Source organism: Hordeum vulgare, chromosome 1H (genome assembly GCF_904849725.1).
Source record: "Hordeum vulgare subsp. vulgare chromosome 1H, MorexV3_pseudomolecules_assembly, whole genome shotgun sequence".
Lineage (NCBI taxonomy): Eukaryota > Viridiplantae > Streptophyta > Magnoliopsida > Poales > Poaceae > Hordeum > Hordeum vulgare.
Window position 1 is genome coordinate 62,521,897 of NC_058518.1, and position 23,473 is coordinate 62,545,369.

The following is a 23,473-nucleotide window of genomic DNA, read 5'->3' on the forward strand; positions in this document are numbered from 1 at the left end:
TGTCATCATGATATTAGCATGACCCTCATAGGTGGTAGGATCATGCTCAAATGCAAGTGCTCCGGAGGAGCCATCGGAAACATCATATCGATGATTTACCGAATATTCTGTTGGAAATATGCCCTAGAGGCAATAATAATTAGTTATTATTATATTTCTTTGTTCATGATAATCGTTTATTATCCATGCTATAATTGTATTGATTGGAAACACAGTGCATGTGTGGATACATAGACAAAAACACTGTCCCTAGTAAGCCTCTAGTTGACTAGCTCGTTGATAAAATATGGTCAAGGTTTCATGACCATAGGAAAGTGTTGTCACTTGATAATGGGGTCACATCATTAGGAGAATCTTGTGATGGACTAGACCCAAACTAATAGACATAGCATGTTGATCGTGTCATTTTGTTGCTACTGTTTTCTGTGTGTCAAGTATTTGTTCCTATGACCATGAGATCGTATAACTCACTGACACCGGAGGAATGCTTTGTGTGTATCAAACGTCGCAACGTAACTGGGTGACTATAAAGATGCTCTACAGGTATCTCCGAAGGTGTTCGTTGAGTTAGTATGGATCGAGAGTGGGATTTGTCACTCCGTGTGACGGAGAGGTATCTCGGGGCACACTCGGTAATACAACATCACACACAAGCCTTGCAAGCAATGTGACTTAGTGTAAGTTGCGGGATCTTGTATTACGGAACGAGTAAAGAGACTTGCTGGTAAACGAGATTGAAATAGGTATGCGGATACTGACGATCGAATCTCGGGCAAGTAACATACCGAAGGACAAAGGGAATGACACACGGGATTATATGAATCCTTGGCACTGAGGTTCAAACGATAAGATCTTCGTAGAATATGTAGGATCCAATATGGGCATCCAGGTCCCTCTATTGGATATTGACCGAGGAGTCACTCGGGTCATGTCTACATAGTTCTCGAACCCGCAGGGTCTGCACACTTAAGGTTCGACGTTGTTTTATGCGTATTTGAGTTATATGGTTGGTTACCGAATGTTGTTCGGAGTCCTGGATGAGATCACGGACGTCACGAGGGTTTCCGGAATGGTCCGGAAACAAAGATTGATATATAGGATGACCTCATTTGGTTACCGGAAGGTTTTCGTGCATTACCGGAAAAGTTTCGGGCTCATCGGTAGTGTACTGGGAGTGCCGGGAGGGGTGCCGGGGACCATCAGGAGGGGTGTCACGCCCCAAGGGGTCTCATGGGCTATGGGAAGAGATAAACCAGCCCCTAGTGGGCTGTAATAAGTTCCCACTAAGGCCCATAAGGTTTGAGAAGGAAAAAACACAAGGTGGAAAGAGTTTCCAAGTGGGGAGGTGGAATCCTGCTCCAAGTAGGATTGGAGTAGGACTCCTCCACCTCCAATTTCGGCCAAACCTTTAGGTTTTGAGGCTGCCTCCTCCCCTCCCTCCCTCCTATATATAGTGGGGTTTTAGGGCTGATTTGAGACAACTTTTGCCACGGCAGCCCGACCACATACCTCCACGGTTTTACCTCTAGATCGCGTTTCTGCGGAGCTCGGGCGGAGCCCTGCTGAGATTAGATTACCACCAACCTCCGGAGCGTCGTCACGCTGCCGGAGAACTCATCTACCTCTCTGTCTCTCTTGTTGGATTAAGAAGGCCGAGATCATCGTCGAGCTGTACGTGTGCTGAACGCGGAGGTGCCGTCCGTTCGGCACTAGATCGGAGCGGATCGTGGGACGGATCGCGGGACGGTTGGTGGGATGGTTCGCGGGGCGGATCGAGGGATGTGAGGACGTTCCACTACATCAACCGCGTTTCTTAACGCTTCTGCTGTGCGATCTACAAGGGTACGTAGATCAGAAATCCCCTCTCGTAGATGGACATCACCATGATAGGTCTTCGTGCGCGTATGAAATTTTTTGTTGCCCATGCGACGTTCCCCAACATATTCATGATCATATGCAACAGGAAAAATTCTCTACTAGCATGCAATATAATATTTGCTCAAGAATGCTCAAAGGGTTGCTTGCCTTGATCAGCTAAGTATCTGGGATCTTCAAGTCCAATTCCTTCGTCAAACGTGGTATCTATCGTCGTAGTAAATAATAAAATAATAAGTAGCTCACCCAAAAACAGAGCACCAACTCACTTTTAAAATGTTTATTTATTCTGATAAATCTATATTATCATTTTGAAAATATTTGTCTCTGTTTTTAGTGAAAATATTATTTTTTTAAATCTTTTTGACAGAAGCTATAATATTCAAAATAGCCTTGTAATTATTCTAACAGAAAAGTTCTCTTAAAAAATTGTGCAAAGGCTCTATTAAATTCTACTCATTTTTAGAAGAACTGTGGTGGGAAAAAAATTAAAATATAGTGGATAATTTTTTTTACAAAAAATCCTTTCAAACTCGATTAAACATAAAAAGAGAAAGGGGCTTTGTCTCAGGCCTGTCTCGACCTTTGGCTTGGGCCGGCCCAGTTGGTGAGCTAGCGAGCTAGCCCAGGCTCGCGCGCCTCAGGTTCAAACCTGACGTGTGGGCCCCTACGGTCAGCGGCAGAGAGGAGAGGGGAGAGAGAGAAGAGCCACCGACAGGTGTCCCCACCTGTCGGGGTCGTCTTACACCTCCGGATAGAGAGGAGGGGAGGGACGCCGGCGACGCTACCGGTATCCTCAAGACCAACAGATGGTGGGAATGGAACCAGCTCACCATCGCCTACCTGCTAGTGGTCGAAGGGTCGACGGGGAGGCCCTGGTTCACCGGCGACGAGGTGGCTGCGACGGAGCCGATTTGGGAGGTTCATGACCTAGGTGCTACGGGCAGGTATTTTCTTGGGGAGGTCATGGGGAAGCTCGCTGAGGCTGCTAGGGTCACAGAGGAAGAGAGAGGAGCGTCAGAGCTGGCCCGTAGCCCGAGATCAATGGAGCTCCGAAGCAGCGGGGCCTTGGTCGATCTAGAGCACAAGAGCTCGCTGTGCTCAAATGGGGTGGTTAGTGGTGCGATTTAGGATCTGGAGAGGTGGGGTGAGGGTGGTGAAGCGAGGGGCAAGGCCTATTTATAGGCTCCCGACGGTGCACCGTGCTGGAAGCGCCGGTGGTTTCACTTTGGCTCGCAGGAGGGGCAATGAGTGCTCGGGGTCAAAAGCAGGGTATTGCGTACGTGGTTTAGGACCCATGTGACACACTGAGAGGGAGATAGAACAAGGAGGAGCGTGCATGCGTTGCCACGGTCTACTGGCTGGATCTGGCACGTGCGGGCACGTATCACTCTGGTCAGCAGAACGAGGGAGGAGCGTCCTAGGGCTGCCTTGATATAGAGGGGTTGTCAGGGATGTGAACGGGCAATGGGGGAGGCTTGATCCGGCCGAGACTGGTCACCTTTGCTTCGGATGCGCCCAATAGTGTGCACAGAGCATAGTTTTGGCATGCCACGGCATGCTGGCGCGCTCTGGGGCGCCTTGGCCGTGTCTGGTGTGTCCTGGGGCTGGGTCTGAAGATGCTAACCCATTTGAGAGCCGAGAGACTCTGTGCTAGTCGTGGAAAGTGATTAAATGAGTGATGCCAGCTTTGAACCAGAAGTTAGAATGGGGTTTTTGGCTCTTCTGCTTGGATTCAAGAGGGGCCACTCTCGTGCAGTTGGGGAGTGGTGCTGGCTATTTGGTCAAAGAGTTTGAAGGAAAGTGCATGGGTGTGGAGTGAGTTAGGAGTTGTTTCACTAATCTGGCACAAGGTGTTTGAGAGGTGTTTGGGGTAGCTATACTTCACCACTAGTGATGAGAGTTAACAGGATGGAGTTTGATACAAAAATAGGATGCTACACCAAATTTGAGCTTCATTGGAGAAGTTTGACAATGCAAACTTAGAATCACCCCCCAGATGGGCAGATCAGTCCCTTCCAAAGAGAATGTGGGTAGATTGCCCCGTGCAAATCCCATTATTGGCAGAGACTCCTCATTTGGGGTGTTGAACACTCCTGCAATGTTTCAACTTGGTTCTGGACAGAGAGGGTTTTAGGATTATTTAGTGAACCAAACCACCTTGGAATGAGGTGAAACTTGGTGTGGCCACCAAATATAGCTTGGGAAGGTTACTGGAATTTTCTAGGATTTTATTGGAAATATATCAAAAGATCAAAGCACACACATTAGGTTTTCAAGGGTTTGCTCAAATATTTTGAATGTATATAGGGTTCTAAATCTTATGTATGGAAAATATATGTCCTCTGAGTATCTCCAAATATTCTCATATTTTTCTAAGGCAGAAATGTAATTTTTCATATAGAATATCATTTCTGGCCTCAAAAATGGACATGCATCTAAAATAGCAAAATAATTTGGAAAATAATTATTTTATGATATTGGAGAGTAAAAATAGTTCTAGAATCAGATTACCGTCTTTGGGTAAAGGCACTCCTTTGCACCATGGACTTGTAGTGCAAACCCAAAGCAAGGTGTTAAAATAGTAAAAATAAGAAAAAAAGAAAATTTGGGAATAATCATGTTATAAAAATATGGTTTTTGAATCAACCACTCAAGCATACAAGCACACAATGCCAATCATGGCACTCACACCATTGGTTTTGGAAAAAATTTAATAAACTCAGATTATGAAACTATAGTTGAAGTGAGGTAAACAGAGGGTGTGACAAAAGGATAGTAACTAGTTATAGGATGGTGATTTATTTTAGGAAATTGAATAAAGCTACTAGGAAATATCACTACCCTTTGCCTTTTATTGATCTAATGTTAGAAAGGTTAACTAAGCACACACACTTTTGCTTTCTTGACGGTTACTATGGATTTTCCCAGATACCTCTGTCAAAGGAAGACCATGAGAAAACTACCTTTCCATGCCCTTTTGGTACTTATGCTTATATGCGTATGCCCTTTGGTATATGTAATGCACCTGCCACCTTCCAAAGATGTATGATTGCAATATTCTCTTTCTTTTTTTAAATAATGTTCAGTTCTGCATGGATGATTTTTCCGTTTATGGGACTTCCTTTGGTGATTTCTTGAACAACCATAATCGAGATGTGAAGAGATGTGAAGAAACTAATCTTGTTTTGAATGGGAGAAGTGCCACTCTATGGTGAGTGAAGGTATAGTGCTTGGGTATAAAATCTCTGAATGAGGTATTGAGGTGGATAAAGCAAAAGTTGATGCAATACACAAAATGCCTTTCCCAAAAGACATCAAAGGTATAAGAACTTTCATTGGTCTTGCTGGTTTCTATTGGCGCTTCACTAAAGATTCTCAAAGATTTCTAGGGCATTAACTAATCTTCTACAAAAATATGTTTCGTTTATTTTTGATGATTATTATGTAGAAGCCTTAGAAATACTTAAGAAATCCTTAATTTCTCCACCTATTCTTCAACCACCTGACTGGAACCTACCCTTCGAAATTATGTGTAATGCTAGTGATTATGTTGTTGGCGCTGTTCCAGGGCAAATATTAGACAAGAAATAGAATATTATTCACTATGCTAGTAAGACCCTAGATACCACTCAAAGGAATTATGCTAGTACTAAAAAATATTTTTTAGCGGTTGTGTTTGCATGTGGTAAGATTAGACCCTACATTGTTGACTATAAAGTAAATATTCACACTGATCTTGCTGCTATTAAGTACCTTATGGAAAAGAAGGATGCTAAACCTAGATTTATTAGATGGGTGTTACTACTCGAAGAGTTTGATTTGCGTATCATTGACAGAAAATAAGTTGATACCCGTCTAGCAAATAACTTGTCTAGGAAGGAAAATATTCTTGATGACCCACTACCGATTAATGATAATTGCCCTCATGATCAACTTGTTGTTATAAACACTTCACATAGCACTCCTTGATATGCGGATTATGCTAATTACATTGTTGCTAAATATATTCCGCCTATTTTCAACTATCAATAAAAGAAAAAACTCTTCTATATTTTACGACAGAACTTTTGGGATGACCCACATCTTCATAAAGGAGTAGATGGTGTTATTAGATGTTTTATACCTAAGCATGAACTGGAATAAATCCTAAGGAAATCCCATTCTGAAGCTTATGGAGGACATCACGCTGGTGACAGAATGGCACACAATATACTACAATCTGGATTTTATTGGCCTACTCTTTTTAAAGATGCTCGTAAGTTTGTCCTTTCTTATGATGAATGCCAAAGAGTTGGTAATATTGGTAAACGTCAGGAAATGCCTATTAATTATTCGTTAGTTATTGAACCATTTGATGTTTGGGGTTTTGACTTTGTGGAACCTTTTCCTTCCTCGATTGGATATACTTATATTCTAGTTTATGTTGATTACGTTACTAAACGTCCAGAAGATATTCCAACTAGTAGTGTTGATCATAACACTTCTATTAAAATGCTTAAAGACATTATATTTCAGTGTTTTGGTGTCCCTAGATACTTAATGACTAATGGTGGTTCACATTTTATTCATGGTGCTTTCCATAAACTTTTAGCTAAATATGATGTTACCATAGGATCGCTTCACCTTATCATCCTCGGTCTAGTCGACAAGTTGAACTGAGCAATCGTGAAATAAAATTAATCTTGCAAAAAACTGTCAATAGGTCCAGAAAGAATTGGTCTAAGAAACTTGATGCTGCTTTGTGGCCTCATATGACTAATTATAAGAACCCCATGGGGATATCATCAAATAAAATGGTCTATGGTAAAGCTTGACATTTACCTCTGGAGCTAGACCATAAAGTATATTGGGCAATTAAAGAACTTAACTATGTTTCCAAACTTGCCGGTGAAAAAAGGTTGTTTCATATTAGCTCATTAGATGAATGGAGGAGACAAGCTTATGAAAATGCTAAGTTATTTAGAGAGAAGGTTAAAAGATGGAATGACAAGAGAATAAAAAAACAAGAATTTAATGTAGGAGACCTAGTGCTTTTGTACAATTCCCGTTTCAAATTTTTTGCAGGAAAACTCCTCTCTAAATCGGAAGGAACATATGTTGTAGGGGAGGTTTATCGCTCCGGTGCCATAAAAATAAATAACTTCAAAGGTAAAAACATAAGAGTATTGAATGGGCAAAGAATCAAACATTATATTTCAGGTTCATCCGTCAATGAGGATACCAATATCATCCAAGTTATAACAGCGGAAGAGCACATAAAGGAAGTCTTCCAGAACACCCCATAAACCTGAAGAAGGGGTAGGTATGTGGTACGGTAAGTAAATCGACTCCAAAAATTCTAAAAGTAATTTCTGTAGGTTTTGGTATTTTAGAAAAATTACAAAAATAAAAAAAGGAGTCCATGGGACCCACGAAGGAGGCACAAGCCATCAGCCCCCGCGCTGCAGCGTGATAGCTTATGGGGCCCTCGTGCGCCTCCCAAACCCCCACTCCTTCCCGAACACGTATTCTGGTCCATAAAAATCATTATATATACTCTCGGTTGTTTTGACTATCGCATCGTGATATTTTCCTTTGTTGTTGTTTCGAGCTATTTTCTGGCAGGCCTAAGAATATGTCGTCTCAAGATTAGGATGGAGAGATCAATGTCTCCCATTATATTGTAGATTCAAATATCATTAGGGATATCTATCCATATATCTGGTCCATCGATGAAGAGGAGAAAAATGAACTAAAGGATACAAAAGAAGCCAGCTCAGATGAAGACAAAGTTCCACTACCTCAATCTGAAGATATGCATGTGGGATTTAAGAAGTCCAGCCTACCAAACAGGGTAAAGAAATCTAAGGATCAATTTACCCCATGACCTTTCCTGCAGGAAAGCAATATGGCATTATTCAACAAGGTATTGAAGCTCGAGCAAGAGAACGATGACTTGAGGGAGGAGAATTTTATTCTCCGACGTAACATGGAAAAGAAGAATGTGACTACACTACCACCATCACTTGAGAAGGATGCTTGAGTAGTTGGGTATGGACACCACCCTTGGCTTGTTCCAAGCTTTGGGGAGGTGCCCTAGTATCGTATCACCATCACCCCACCGTCATTACTATCTATTTTAGTTTGATCCTTACTTGATTCTTGTTTTAGAAAAATAAATTTCAGGTTTTCTTTGCTTAGTATTTTTCCTTTGAGTCCCATCTACCCTTGTAATTGAGTATGTGAGGTGTATAATAAAGATTAGCTGAGTCCATAAAAAGAAAGATATATATCATATGCTTATCGATAAAAAGAAAGATATAGATCATATGGTTATCCCATGAGGAGTAATGACTTACATATTAAAGAGTATAAGTGATGTAGATTGTTGAAAATAAACAAACATAGTATTTGTCATTGTTACAATCCAACCAAGACTATGAAGTAGGAGTGGAGATTCCCATATAAATATACTTTTATGGACATGTTTTGTGATTGTGAGTCCTCATCAAATATTATATAATGATAAAACGTTGACGTAGGACATGGAAGACAACATAATGGAGATGATATTTCAAATTCATATAGAAGTTATATAGTCATGGGTACTTTAACATGTGATGCTTGCTTTAGTCCCTTTGCTAGCCCAAAAACTTTGCACTAAGTAGAGATACTACTTGTGCATGTATAACCCTGAAACGCAGTTTCTTGCCATAGGAGTCCACCATACCTACCCATGGATTGAGTAAGATCTTTCAAGTAAGTTTTCATCAGTGCATCAAGCAATACAAAGTTGCTTCTAAACATGTATGATCTCTTACTACAAGGGAAAATAAACTTTGTAAAAATATATGTGATGAAAAAGAAATAGAAATGATAGACTGCATAAGAAAGTTTGCTATCATAAGGGGCAATATAAAGTAATGTTCCTTTGCATTAAGAGTTTCCACATTCAAAAACTAAAATTGCATGACAACATATGCTTCCATATATGAAGGGCCTATCTTTTATCTTTGAAGTTCACTCTTATGCGTGAGTAACTAAATTCATATTTTTTTCCTCTACCTATTAATTCTATAGTGGCAATCATCATGTGTTGAGTAAAGATTCAGATTTATATATCGAAGTGTAAGTAGATTATCATGATTTATTATGATTGACATTATCCTCGAGGTAAATGAGTTGGGTGGTGAATCATTTAAGCCCATATCTTTCTATGTGTCCTATGAAAACTTGAGCTCTAAAAATATGGCTTAAGTTTGAGCAATCATAGAATAATAAATGATAGTTGAGTATGAGAACTTGCCAATGAGAAATATCTTACATAGACACTCCTCTGAAATATGTTTAAATATGATTGTCCCCATGACTAAGAATATAGTTTGTTGGTTGTCAACAAAATTTAGGCTTCATACTCTAGTACTTGTGAATGGACCGTAACTTGTTCATGAGAATATATATGACAAAATAGTTGTTGCTATGCTAATATTCATGTTTCTGTCATGTCCATATTTTAATTTTATCGACTTCTACCTGTAAAATAATGTGGACATTATTTTCGAGCTCGGCTTTCGCTTGAGGACAAGCCAGGTCTAAACTTGGGGGAGTTGACCCGTCCATTTTTGCATCATGAATCTTTATTGATATTTGTCTTATTATTGTCCATTATTCCTTGTTATTATGTAATTCTAATGTGTTTTCTCTCTGAATATGCAAGGTACATCATGAAGAGGAAAGTATGTGGAAACTAGAATTCTCGCCCGGGAAACCGAGAAAAAGGCAAAAAATCAAGTTGCTCCAAATGACCTGAAACTTCGCGGGGAATTTTTCTGGAATATAAAAGAATTATTGGGCCAAAAATACACCGCAGAGGGGCAGCCACCTGGGCACAATTCATCAGAACCCCCTAGGTCGCGTCCTGATAGCTTGTTGGGCCCTGTTGGTCCTCCAAAACCCTTCTTATACTATATGGTGTGTTTTACCATAGAAAATATCGGGACATAAATTTTGGGCAAAGTGCTGCTGTCTCGAGGCGGAAAGCTGGGCAGAGGCCCTTTTTCTCTCCGGCAGAGCGATTCTGCCGGAGGAATTCCTCTCTTCGAGGTGAGAATCAAAGCCATCGTCATCACCAGTGCTTCCTACTTCGTGGGAGGAACAATCTTCATCAACATCTTCACTAGCACCATATCACCTCCAAGCCTAGTTCATCTCATGTATTCAATCCTTGTGTCAAAACCTCGGATTGGTACATGTGGGTTGCTACTTATGTTAATTACATCTTGTACTTGATGCTAGTTAGATTACTTGGTGGAAGACATAATGTTCAGAGCCTTAATCATATTTTGTACACCTCTAATGTTGAACATATTGATGAGGTGTGAATACTTAATATTGTTCCTCGGGACATGGTAGAAATCTTGTAATAAGTAATCATATAAAGTTGTCATTCGTTTGAAATTTTGATGATATGTATGTTCTTACTTCCTTTAGTGGTGTCATGTGAACGTCAACTACACAAAACTTCACCATGTTATGGGCCTAAAGGAAGTCATTGTAGAGTAACAAGTGGATGATGGGTTGCGAGAGTGACAGAAGCTTAAACCCTAGTTTTTGTGTTTCTTCATAAGGGGCTGATTTGGATCCACATGTTTCATGCCATGGTTAGAATTATCTTAATTATTCTTTCATAGTTGCGGATATGTGCGAGAGGGGTTAATCAGAAGTAGGTTGTTAGTTCAAGTAAGAACATCACCTTAGCACCGGTGCACCCACATACGAAATTATTAAAGTAGCAAACGCGAATCAACTTAATATGGTGAACAGGACTAGACACAAATTCCCATGTGTCCTCGGGAGTGCTTGCTTTACATAAGAAAACTTTCAGGCATGTCCTTTGCTATAAGAAGGATTGGAATACCTTGCTGCTCCTTTGCTACTATTGTCACTTGTCACTTTTTACGAATTACCTTGCTATAAAACTATCTATCTGTGGGGACCCCGACTTACGAGTCGAGATTGCCGAATGAACGTGCTCAGTGATCCTAGAGATCAATGCTCATCGAACACACAGAAACTGAATAACGCGAGTCTTACATCCTTACATACCTTTTGATACAATATATGACCATTGCGGCCAAGTCTTACATATATAGGGCCTTGAACGCCAGCACACCAAACTTGACCAATATCGGAGATATTGGTCAAAAACTTGAACCCATGCTATCAGCCTTAACCTATAGGTATTCTGACTGGGAAGCGTCCTAGCTCGAAGGAATATCTCCAAGTTACTCTTCACCATATCATGTCCTTATATACCTGGTCAATGAAACAACTAGTGGAAAGCCAATGAATACTTTGAATGTACTCGCAAACAGCCCATGATTTGGATAATGTAGTTGGTACAGTAATAAAGTAATATGCAGCCTTTGCAGAAAGCAATCCTTAATTGAAACATGTGTATGGTCAAATTCTTGTATGGATAGGCATCATAACCTAGATGGACATCATAAAAACAGGTTACAGATATCAACATATCTGCTCAGGGCTGAACACTTCGGGTTCACCCTATACGCCAAGTCACCGAACTTGACCTTATCACCTCTTTCAGATAACACTTGTGAAAACACACACACACACACACACATTTGGTTTATGCGGAGACGACTGGACGTAGTTTAAGCAGCACCACCCAACTATCCTTGACCATGGACATGGCTATTCGAATAGTTTTACACCCTACAGAGGTTGTACGTTGTACCCATGAGATCCGGGAAACTTCCGTGTCATCCATGACTCGCGGTATATAACATACCCGAGGTAAGTACCCGATCATTGCCTTTCCCCCGAGGCACAAGACAAAGAGTCCACTCGATTAGTACCCAGCCCACATGATGTATGTCTTACAGGCACCAACTTTAGACCGTATCATCCATGCGGGGACCAAGAGTGTGCCCGGAACACGTAAACATGGCATAGTCGACCTACCTCGTACGACCCCGTCACGAGAGTGACGACATATCACTCCCGCCACTAGTAATGCAGGATCTTTGCTAGCACCGACCAAAGTAATCAACAAAGCCCCGTCCCATAAAGGGGTATCATGGTCGCACATTTAAGGTTGGGATGGTCGACACATCATAAATCTAATCCCATTTCCGAAACCACTAACACAAAACCTTTTCGGTACACCACTTCTTCCTCAAGTGGTCATCCAACTCAACATCATCACCCTCGGGCATTCGAGGCACTTGACGGGGTTTTCGTAAAACCTTTTATAACACCTTTGATTTACCATCAAAATGCATATGCTCATCCTATGCGTAGCACTACGGTCTACTTGTCAACTTTTATCAGCGTGACCCTCATACACGGCAAGGTCATGCTCAATGCAAGTGCTCCGGTGGAGACATCGGTAACACCATGCTGTGGTGCACCAATTGATCTTAATTATATGCATATAGAAAATATTATGCTAAAAATGAGTGGAGGCACTCATTTGACAAAGCATGATTTTAGAAACATTTAGGAAGTTGTTTCAGTAGATTGGGGTGGATATGAATATTCTAGGGATTTTCTAACATTGAATGAATAGCAAAAAGGAGATATTTATCTGATGCAACAGAATCATGACACAGAAAAATGTTGACTAAGGCTACAAGAATAGTGCATGATATTAGGAGTCTGCGGAAATTGGAGTCACTCAATTCAGAGTTGATTTGGGATCTCTAGGAATTTCACAAGGTGGGGTCTTAAATATCCAGATTTGAATTTGGATAATACACTACAAAAAATATTCTTGGAAGGGTGTGCAATGCACAGCCCTGGATAGGCCATGATTTTAGAAACTTGTAGAATTTTGGATCATCATATTTGGAGCTCAGATGAATTTTCTATGGGTTTTTGAAGATTCTGAAGAAAAACAAAAGGACAAGGCTTCACCAGATTGTTTATAGTGTGCCCATGGCACTGGAGAGGGACTGGGCCGGACCAGTGGCTCGGCCTGGAGGTAGCAAGTAGCCACGCCGAAGGCACATGGCGCCAAGTGCGCCTTAGCCTCAGGGAGGCGGACTTTAGCGCGGGCGCCTCCACTTGAACGGGAGGCCCCTGCCTCTGTCTCACCGACACGCAGGCCCCGGCCGTCGGGCCGGTCTTCCTCCTCCCGCTTGATCTGAGATCAGGCAGGGGAGGTAGGGCTAGCTGGTGCAGGGGCTGGCTCCGGCGGCTCCAACTAGCTTCCCGGCGGCGCTCCGTGAAAGTGCGTTATATCGACTAGAGGGGGGGGTGAATAGGAGATTTTTAGAATTTCAGCACTGAGGAAATTCCTTTTGAGGAAATTCCTCACTGATGACTAACTTACAGTGGAAACGGTTACGGATCAGACGTGCAACCTTTCACAATAGCAGTATTACACAGTGAAGAATGTGAAAACAGATTGCACAGTAAGCAGGCACACAGAATACAGATGATGATTAACTCAAGTGAAGAATTTGGGGTTGAGGAAATTCAGAGAAAGTCTTCAGCAAATTCTTCAAACAGCCACAGTGAAAGTCATCAACACATAACACAGAGAAAGTAAAGAGTTGAGGAATTAGAACCCGATTCTTGGTGAAGACTGTTGTTGATGACCCAGTTCCAACTACTGTGACAGTTGTACATCTGGTTTGGAGCGGCTTGGTATTGAAACCAAAGGACACCCAGTCCCGGGACACACAGTCCCTACCGTATTCTCCTTGAGCTAAGGACACACAGTCCTCGCCCAACACTCATGGTAAGTCTTCAGGGCAGACTTCCAAACCCTCACAAACTCGGTCACCCGGCGATCCACAATTGACTGCTGGATTGCTCTAGACCATGACGCCTAACCGTCTGGAGGATGCACAGTCCTCAAAGGTAAAAGGCTTCAGTCCCACACAGGAACAACTTCTTCAGTGATGCTCAATCACTAGGTTTGGTTTGTGGTTTCGATGGGTGGTGTATTTCCTCACTGATGATTTACTCTCGAAAGCTCTGAGGAATTGGGGTTGCTCTTATGACAAGTGTCAGTTTCTAACGGAGCAGCCAACCAGCTAGTGGTTGTGGGGGGCGGCTATTTATAGCCTGGGAGCATCCCGACATGATTTGACATTAATGCCCTTAAATAATATGACCGTTGGAGTGGATAAGATCAGTGACTTGGCGTGGCTTATCGAAACGGTCGGGACCCTCAACTGTGAGAGTCCTCATGTCACTTATATTCCTCACTTGAGGCTTTTGGTAGGATTTGGCTTGGGTTGAGCATCATGAGGAAATCCATTCCATAGTGTTACTTTGACCCCCTTTAACAGTACGGTATTCCTATTCATCAAATGCGAAGAAGGTAAAACAGAAAACGTAAATCTTCATGCTTCAATTTCTTCAGAACGATTTTCTTCAGGAACCACTGATCTTCTCAATATCAATATCTTCATGAGGAATATCAGTTTCATCGCAAATTCTTCGCGATTCATTTCTTCAGCTTCAGACCAATTTCTTCAACTGAAGACATATATTTTTAGGGGTTGATATTCTTCAAATATCTCAAACTCCTCAATGACTTATAGATCCTGTGTACACTCATAAACACATTAGATACTTAACCTATAAGTCTTCAAAACACCAAAATCACTAAGGGGCACTAGATGCACTTACAATCTCCCCCTTTTTGGTGGTTGATGACAATTAGGTTAAGTCTTCAACAGGATCAAAAATATGAAGTGTAAATACTCAATTGAGGAATTTGAAGACAAGATTCACAGAGACTCCCCCTGAAGATGTGCATACCTTGAGGATTTTGCTTTTATAGCATATGCACATTGATGATTTATATCATAGAGATCTCCCCCTGAATCTTGTAAATCATGCATACATATAACATATCATATGAAGAAAATGAAAATGCATGATGGCAAATGTTATCTGACGAATTCTAGCATGCGTGCATTAGAACTTGAGGAATAAGCATGCGAAGAAAAACGTTCAAAAAGCGTCAGAGTACCATCGGGCTTAAGTTACAACTCATTACATAAAAACTTCAGAAGAGCCAAGAGTTTGTAACTTAAATATAGTTCATAAGCCCCCAAAATAAATCCCGTTTGAAGACTAACTCTCAAGTTTCTCCCCCTTTGTCATCAAGTGACAGAAAGGGACAAACTGAGGACTAACGCCCGTGAAGACTTCATTTCTTTGCGGTTGATGAAGATCCTTGGCGCTTCTTGGGTGTAGTCTTCTTCCTTGGTCCTGTTGCGGTGTCGAGTTGTTCCTCATCAGATTCGGCGGTGCGGAACGACGAGAAGGAGCTGTCTTCAAGATCTGGCACATGAATGGGCCTGAACTTCTTCTTGTGAGGCCACGACCAGTCAAAGTCCTGCTCAAAGTTCAATTCTTCAAGCTCAGTCTGGGTCTTCACATGTGCAAGGGTAGCCCAGGTGCGATCAAAAACCTCATGTAGATAGTGATGATTTAGCTTCACACTGTTCTGTGTCTCAGTGAGGGTTTTCACAATGGCACCAAACTGGTGTTTGACCCATTTTTGGTTGTGATCCACCTTCTGATGAAGACCGAGAAGAAGCTCTCTGGTGTTTAGCACGCGAGGAGGAACTGGGCTTGGTGGACGAGTCTCAGTATCGTCCCATGAGGAATATGCATCTGGCTCTTTAAATTGACCATCAGGAGGCGTGCTTCCTTCATCAATTACAGACTTTCCTTTTCCCTCAATGGGCTCGAAAGTCTTCTTGTTGACCCGGATAGGAGGCATATAACCAACATGGTTCTGGAAATCTGCGTGAAAGTGGATGCCTGTCCTTGTCCTGAGGAATCTCATGATCCATGGTGCATAAATTTTGTGATCATATGGGCACATTGCATTGTCAGCCAAAGTCCTCAAGAAGAAATCATGGATATTCATGGGGATACCGTGAATGATGTTGAAGAGGATATTCTTCATGAGGCCGACGACATCTTCCTCATCATCATGGCCTTTGATTGGCGCTAGCACACTGCAGAGAATGCGGTAGACAGACCGGGGTGTGTACTTGAGCTCATGGACGAGGAATGTGGTTCTTGAGGGTTTTCCTGCAGCCAAAGGCTTCATGAGGAATTCCATCATTCCATTTGGCAGCTCACGCTCACCATAAAGCTTCACTGCCCCTTCTGAAGGAATTGGTACAGGCAGTTCTCTGAGGAGTTCAGACGCTGGAGCCTTGTAGTGAGTATTTTGGGTCATCCAGTCGAACACCCAAGTGTTGATGTCATCAGCATTGCCCGAGATGTGCAGAGTTGAATAGAACTGAAGAATTAGCTCACTATTCCAATCTGATATGTCTGAGCACATAGGGAGCAAACCGGCATCATGTAGTACACTGAGGACTGGTTCCATGCAGGGATTCTCTTCAAGTTCATCATGAGGAATGTGCCTGTGCTGCAATATCTTGTTGCGTCCACAGAGCACAGAAGCATAGTAGTTCATCTGAGTCCTTGTCCAAAACTTCAGATGCCTCATTTGAGGCCTGTCATAAGGATTCTCTCCGATGAAATACATGCGTTCCTCAAAGAAATTCTCTTTCTGAAACTTTGGCCGCTTCGAGAATGGCAGGCGCTGAACTGGATTGAGATTGTGCTGAGGAATGGGAGGGGAAACAACCATGGCAGATTCTGGGTTGAGGACAATGAATTCATTGTCAGGGGCGGGAACATTTTATTCAGCAGTTTCCTCAGGGTGAGGAATTTTTTGCTCTCGCTGAGCATCAGGCTGAGGAATTTCTTCTTCCTTCTCAGCTTGAGGAGTTTGGTCAGCCTGTTCAGTGGGAGGAGCCTGCTCAGACTAGACATTTTCTTCAGCTTGGTTTTCATCAGCTGACTTTGTGGCAGACGCAGATTCATCAGCTGCTGCAGCTGAAGCTTGAGTCGTTTCTTTCTGAGGAATATGAGGTTGAGGACTGTCATCAATCTGTATTTCCTCATCAGTATGCTCCTCAGAGGCAGCATCCTTCATTTCCTCATCTGCCCTTGTAGTGTGGTCACCAATGACGACCATTTCATATGAAGGTGCAACATTAAGAGGCACCAGGTCCAGAGGGGCAGATTCTTCAGTTTCCTTGAGGCGTTTTGCCTCAATCTTTTCTTCTGCTGAGGAAGCTTTTCTTTTCTTCGCTTCCTTCTAAGCAGCTCTTGTCTTTTTCGCGTCTGATGCAGACGGGATTAACTTCTTCACCTTTGAAGCTTTTGGTGAAGGTGTTTTCTCAACAGATTCTTCAGCTGGCAGTGAGGAGCCAGCTGGAACAGAGTCATCAGCCTGCTTTGATGAAGCAGCTGTATCAGGAGCAGTTTCATCAGGGGTTGCCGTTTCATCAGGAGCGGTCTCGGTGATGATTTCTTCAATAGCCGACTCATCAGCACGGCACTCTTGGTGTTGTTCCTCAGCTTGAGGAATTTCCTCCTCAACAGGAGATGCATCTTCTGGCTGTTCTACCAGGGGCTGAGGAATTGGTGCTGGTGGGGGGTGACATCTGTTGTAGTCATCAACAGCACTAGTGGCTAGCTTGATGAAATTGCTTTTGATGCTTGTGTGGTCTGTTGTAGTCAAGACTTGTAGCTCTGCCTGGGTGGACACCAATGCTTCAGGCGTCAGCTTGAGAACATTTTGCCTGAGGAATTTCTCCTTTCTGGCCTTTACAATTTTTGCCTGCTTGGCCTTCTGTTCCTTCCACTTGGCTTCGTTTATGAAGGTAGCCACCATGTGGCTGACACCAGGAGGAAGTTTCAAATCATCAATGGGTGTGTTTGGGTCTTCATACCACACATTGATGAAGTCGAGGAGGACCTTGGGGTCCATTGCCAGAGGAATAGCACTACCTGATGCTTGTGCTACCCTTTCTTGCTTATTCCTGATGATGGCTTCTAGAGTTTCATCATCATATTCTTCACTTCCCTCTGATGCAGACGGGACTGTGATGATTTTGCTGGGGCTGGGCAGAGGTGCAGGTTCAGTTGTTGTCAAAGTCTTCAAAAGAGGTGTTGAAGACTTTGTCTCTGAGCTAGTTGCAGCTGGGAGTGAGGAGCTGGAGCTGGCAGTCGTAGTCTTCACGACATTCTTCTGTACTGGCTTTGGAGGTGGAGCTGAGGACTTTGGTGTAGATGTGATTGGTGCGGAGGGTTTTGGCGCTGATGGTTTTGGTGTTGACGGTTTTGGAACCGAGGGTTTTGGAGCTGAGGGTTTGGTGACAGAAGTCTGTGCAAACTTCTCTTGGGGTTTTGAAGCTTTTGGCTTTGTTGGCACAGACTTTGGTTGAGGAATGAGGTTTCTGCTGCTGAGGAATGAGCAGCACCGGAGGCAGCAGCTGAGGATTTTGGCGCTGATGGTTTTGGTGTTGACGGTTTTGGAACTGAGGGTTTTGGAGCTGAGGGTTTGGTGACAGAAGTCTGTGCAAACTTCTCTTGGGGTTTTGAAGCTTTTGGCTTTGTTGGCACAGACTTTGGTTGAGGAATGAGGTTTCTGCTGCTGAGGAATGAGCAGCACCGGAGGCAGCAGCTGAGGATTCATGAAATTTCTTCACTGCTGTTTCTGCTTGCTTCTTGAGCTTGGCCAGATGCCTTTCCTTTTCATCTGGGTAGTCATCAAGTGTCACAAGACTTGAGGGGTGAGCTACTTGATGATCCTCAAGTGGGGCCCTTCTGCCGGGAGGCTTCAAAGCGAATTTCTTCGCATATTTTGGAGCCACAAACCTGTACTCCTTCCACTCCTTTGCCCATCTGCGTTCAATTTTCTGCAGCCTAATCAGCCTTTTAGGCATAGTCTCAGGTTCATCATCAGGCGTGCAATAGTCCAGGTATATGTCATCAGGAATATCAACAGCTGTGTTCTGCTCCAGTTTCTTTCCTCCCTTCTGTTTCCTTTCTTCCTCCATTTTCTTCAGACGAGGAACTTTCTAAGGATTTTGAACTCTTGAGGATTCTGATGAGCCTTGAAGAGTTTCTTCCAGAAACGCTGCAAATGAGTTAATGTGATGAGAACCGAGAGATTCATCAGCTGACATGTGTGTACCTGTGAACAGAGTATAGTTGCGAGGAATTTGGAGAGGTCATATGCGTTCTCAGATTTGAAGAAAATGGAAAAGTTTGACAGTTTGAGGAATATAACCAGTGGTTGAGGAATTTGCTTAAGCATCCTGTTCTTGGGTTCCAGAGTTGTACAGATCCAAAAATTAGCACAATTGAGGAATCTCGTGAAAATCTTAGATGCTTAGCTAGTTCATCAATGATTGTGGAGATGGATAGTGTTTGAGGAATCATGTGCGCATCGTATCTTGAGGAAAAACAGATTTCACATGGGAGAGGTAAAATTTTAGATCTAATCTGTTGTAAAAATGGGATATAATTACCCTGGAAGGTGCGAACGAAGAACACAAAAAGGTGGTGTTGGAGAGGCTCTTCGGTCAAGTGTCCAATGCACCCTAACTTGGCAGCAGAGGACGTCTACGGCGGCGGCGGACGTAGATGTTCCGACTCCGGCATGATCCTGGCGGCGAGAAAGTTGAGGCAGTGAAGCTCTTCCTTGCCGGCGACAAGACTACCAGCGGTGGCGCTAGGGTTCGGTGTGCTATGGCAGGAGAGCGATGAGGCGAAGAAGATGATACCGAGGGGGTTAAGGACATATTTATAGCCCGAAAGTTACTGTTTGGCGCGAAAGTTTTGGACCGAATAGCCCTTGCCTCTACGTCTCCGTAGGACACGTGTAGCTCCCGTACGATGCGGTGGAGATAGTGGAGATCGTGGCTATCCAATCGTGGGAAGTGGGGGTTCAGTTACTGTTCCTTTGAAGAAAACAATTTTTGAAGATTTGAGGATTTTTGTTACAAAATCATCAGCTGACAAGGATGCAGTGAGGATTTTGAACAAAGTTTCAAGTAGAACGCATATGAAGAATTGAATAAACTGGATAAGTATAGCATAGAGGGAAAATAGGGTCCGATCACATTCACTTAGCAGAAATATCAACTTGAAGAAATAGCAATAAGTGAATGCTGTTGAGGACTAGAGATCACAGTCTACCCAGGCAAATGAAAGTCATCAAGTGTTTTTGAAGATTTTGCAATAGATCATCACAATGAAGAAAAACTGTTTTGAAGAAAAATGCATTGTGAGGAATTTGATCATTTGAAGAAAATCAACTTGAGGAATTTCACATTGGGCGGTGGCGTTGCCCACCATATAAGAATGTTGATTACAAACGCCGCGTACAATTGTCGTAGGGCCCTGAGAATCAATTTCTTCGTTAATTTCTTCACATTCCGAGTGACTTTCTTCATCGGTTGAAGAAAATCGTTTCATCATGTGTTGCACATCTAAGTCATCAACTTTGCATAAGTGTTAGGATGTGTGCATGTTTTTACAAAAAAATTGAAGACTCTAAGATATTTAGCTCACACCGCAACTTGCAAAACCTTTTCTCATCCAAGGGCTTAGTGAAGATATCAGCCAGTTGATCATCAGTCTTCACATGGTCGATGAGGATATTACCCTTGAGGACATGGTCCCGAAGAAAATGATGACGAATCTGGATGTGCTTGGTCTTCGAGTGCTGTACTGGGTTATAGGCAATCTTGATAGCACTCTCATTGTCACAGTAGAGAGGCACATTCTTCATGTTGATGCCGTAGTCCTTGAGGGTTTGCTTCATCCATAGTAATTGAGCACAGCAAGAACCAGCAGCAATGTACTCAGCTTCGGCAGTGGAGAGTGATACGCAGTTCTGCTTCTTTGAGGACCAGCAAACCAGTGATCTTCCGAGGAAATGGCATGTGCCAGAAGTTGACTTGCGATCCACACGGTCACCAGCATAGTCTGAATCAGAATACCCTACCAGATGAAGATTGGAGCCCTTGGGATACCATAATCCTAGTGTTGGTGTGTGAGCTAGGTATCGAAGAATATGTTTCACAGCCTTATGGTGTGATTCCTTCGGTTTTTCTTGAAAATGTGCACACATGCAAACACTAAGCATTATGTCTGGCCTAGATGCACATAGATACAATAAAGATCCAATCATAGAACGGTATACCTGCTGATCGAAATCTTTACCATTTTCATCAGTGCCGAGGTGACCGTTGGTAGGCATTGGAGTCTTGGCACCTTTGCATTCGTGCATGTCGAATTTCCTCAGAACATCCTTGAGGTATTTCTCCTGTGATTGAAGATTCCATTGCTTTGTTGACGAATTTGAAGACCTAAGAAGAATTTCAGCTCCCCCATCATAGACATCTGATATTCTTCACTCATCATATAGGCAAATTCATCACTGTATCTTTTGTCAGTACAGCCAAATACGATATCATCAACATATATTTGACATACAAATAGTTCATTATCATAAGATTTTGTAAAAAGAGTTGGATCGAGTGAACCAGGTTTGAAGCCTTTCTTCATGAGGAATTCCTTCAATGTATCATACCATGCCCGAGGGGCTTGCTTGAGGCCATATAGAGCCTTTTTGAGTCTGAAGACTTTGTCTGGATTCTTTGGATCCTCCAAACCTGGGGGCTGAGCAACATATACTTCTTCCTCAAGCTTACCATTGAGGAATGCACTTTTCACATCCATTTGATATAAGATGATGTTATGATGATTAGCATAAGCAAGTAGGATTCGAATAGCTTCAAGTCTAGCAACAGGTGCAAAAGTTTCATCGAAATCTATTCCTTCAACCTGGGTGTAGCCTTGGGCTACAAGTCGTGCCTTGTTCCTCACCACTTGACCGTCCTCATCTTGCTTGTTTCGGAAAATCCACTTGGTGCCGATTATGTTATGCTTGCGAGGATCTGGTCGTTTGACGAGCTCCCATACGTCATTCAGCTTGAATTGAAGAAGTTCGTCTTGCATGGCTTGGATCCACTCCGGTTCCAGAAAAGCCTCAACTACTTTTGAGGGTTCTGTGATGGATACAAAAGAAAAATGCCCACAAAAGTTAACCAAGTGTGAAGCTTTTGAGCGAGTGAGAGGACCTGGCTCGTTGATGTCGTTGAGGATTTTGTCAAGTTCTACTTCATTTGCAATCCTCGGATGAGCTGGTTGAGGATTTTGTCTAGGCTGAGGAAGTGGTGCTGTTGCAATTTCCTCAGGAGCATCTTCTTGTCTTTCATCACCGATGGGGATTGTTTCTTCACAAATTTCCTCAGTGGGGACAATGTCTTCAGTAGGCTTAAGCTTTATTGCTTCCTCAGGAGATAGCTTATCTAGATCAGAAGGCAATTCCTCTCTTTGCGAGCCATTAGTTTCATCGAACCGCACATCTACAGTCTCAACAACTTTGTTGTGATAGTTGTTGAAGACTCTGTGGGTGTGCGAGTCCTTTCCATAACCGAGCATAAAACCTTCATGTGCCTTAGGTGCAAATTTTGAGCTATGATGAGGATCTCTAATCCAGCATTTTGCACCGAAGACTTTGAAATAACTTACATTGGGTTTCTTGTTTGTGAGGAGTTCATATGAGGTTTTCTTGAGGAATTTGTGAAGATATACCCTGTTGATGATATGGCATGCAGTGTTGATTGCTTCAGGCCAGAAGCGACGAGGAGTCTGATATTCTTCAAGCATAGTTCTTGCCATTTCAACCAGAGTCCTGTTCTTTCTTTCGACGACACCATTCTGCTGAGGAGTATAAGGAGCAGACAATTCGTGAGTAATACCAAGTTCATCAAGATATTCATCAAGACCAGTGTTTTTCAACTCGGTTCCATTATCACTCCTGATATGTTTGATCTTGATGCCGAAGTTCGTTGATGCCCTTGAAGAAAATCGTTTGAAGATTTCCTGCACTTCAGTTTTATACACGATAATATGCACCCAAGTGTATCTGGAATAATCATCAACTATGACAAAGCCATATAGAGATGCTGCATTGGTTAGTGTTGCATAGTGTGTAGGTCCAAATAAATCCATATGAAACAATTCAAATGGACGTGTAGTGGTCATGATGGTTTTGGAGGGATGCTTGGATCTGGTTATTTTCCCAGATTCACAAGCACCGCAGAGATGATCCTTGAGGAATTTGACTGATTCGATGCCAATGACATGCTTCTTCTTTGCAAGTGTGTGCAAATTCCTCATGCCTGCATGACCTAGTCTTCGGTGCCACAGCCATCCTTCTGAGGTTTTTGCTAGTAAGCAAGTGGCTGGTTGAGGACCTGTAGAAAAGTCAACAATGTACAAATCCCCTCTTTTTACACGTTCGAAGTCTTTGGATCTGTCAGATTCCATGATGACTACACATCTATATCTTCCAAACATAACAATCATATCAAGATCACAAAGCATCGAGACAGACATAAGGTTAAAACCAAGGGATTCAACAAGCATCACTTTCTCCATATGCCTATCCTTGGAAATAGCTACTTTGCCAAGTCCCAATACCTTGCTTTTTACCTTTATCAGCATATGTGATTTGCTTCAGAGGTGATGGAGTTAGTGGCATATTCATCAGTAGGCTTTTATCACCAGTCATGTGATGTGTGCAGCCACTATCGAGAACCCACTCAGTATTTTTGGGTTTGTCATCCTGCAGATGAATTAGTACAGCTTACCATCTCATATGCTTCAAGTTTAAAGA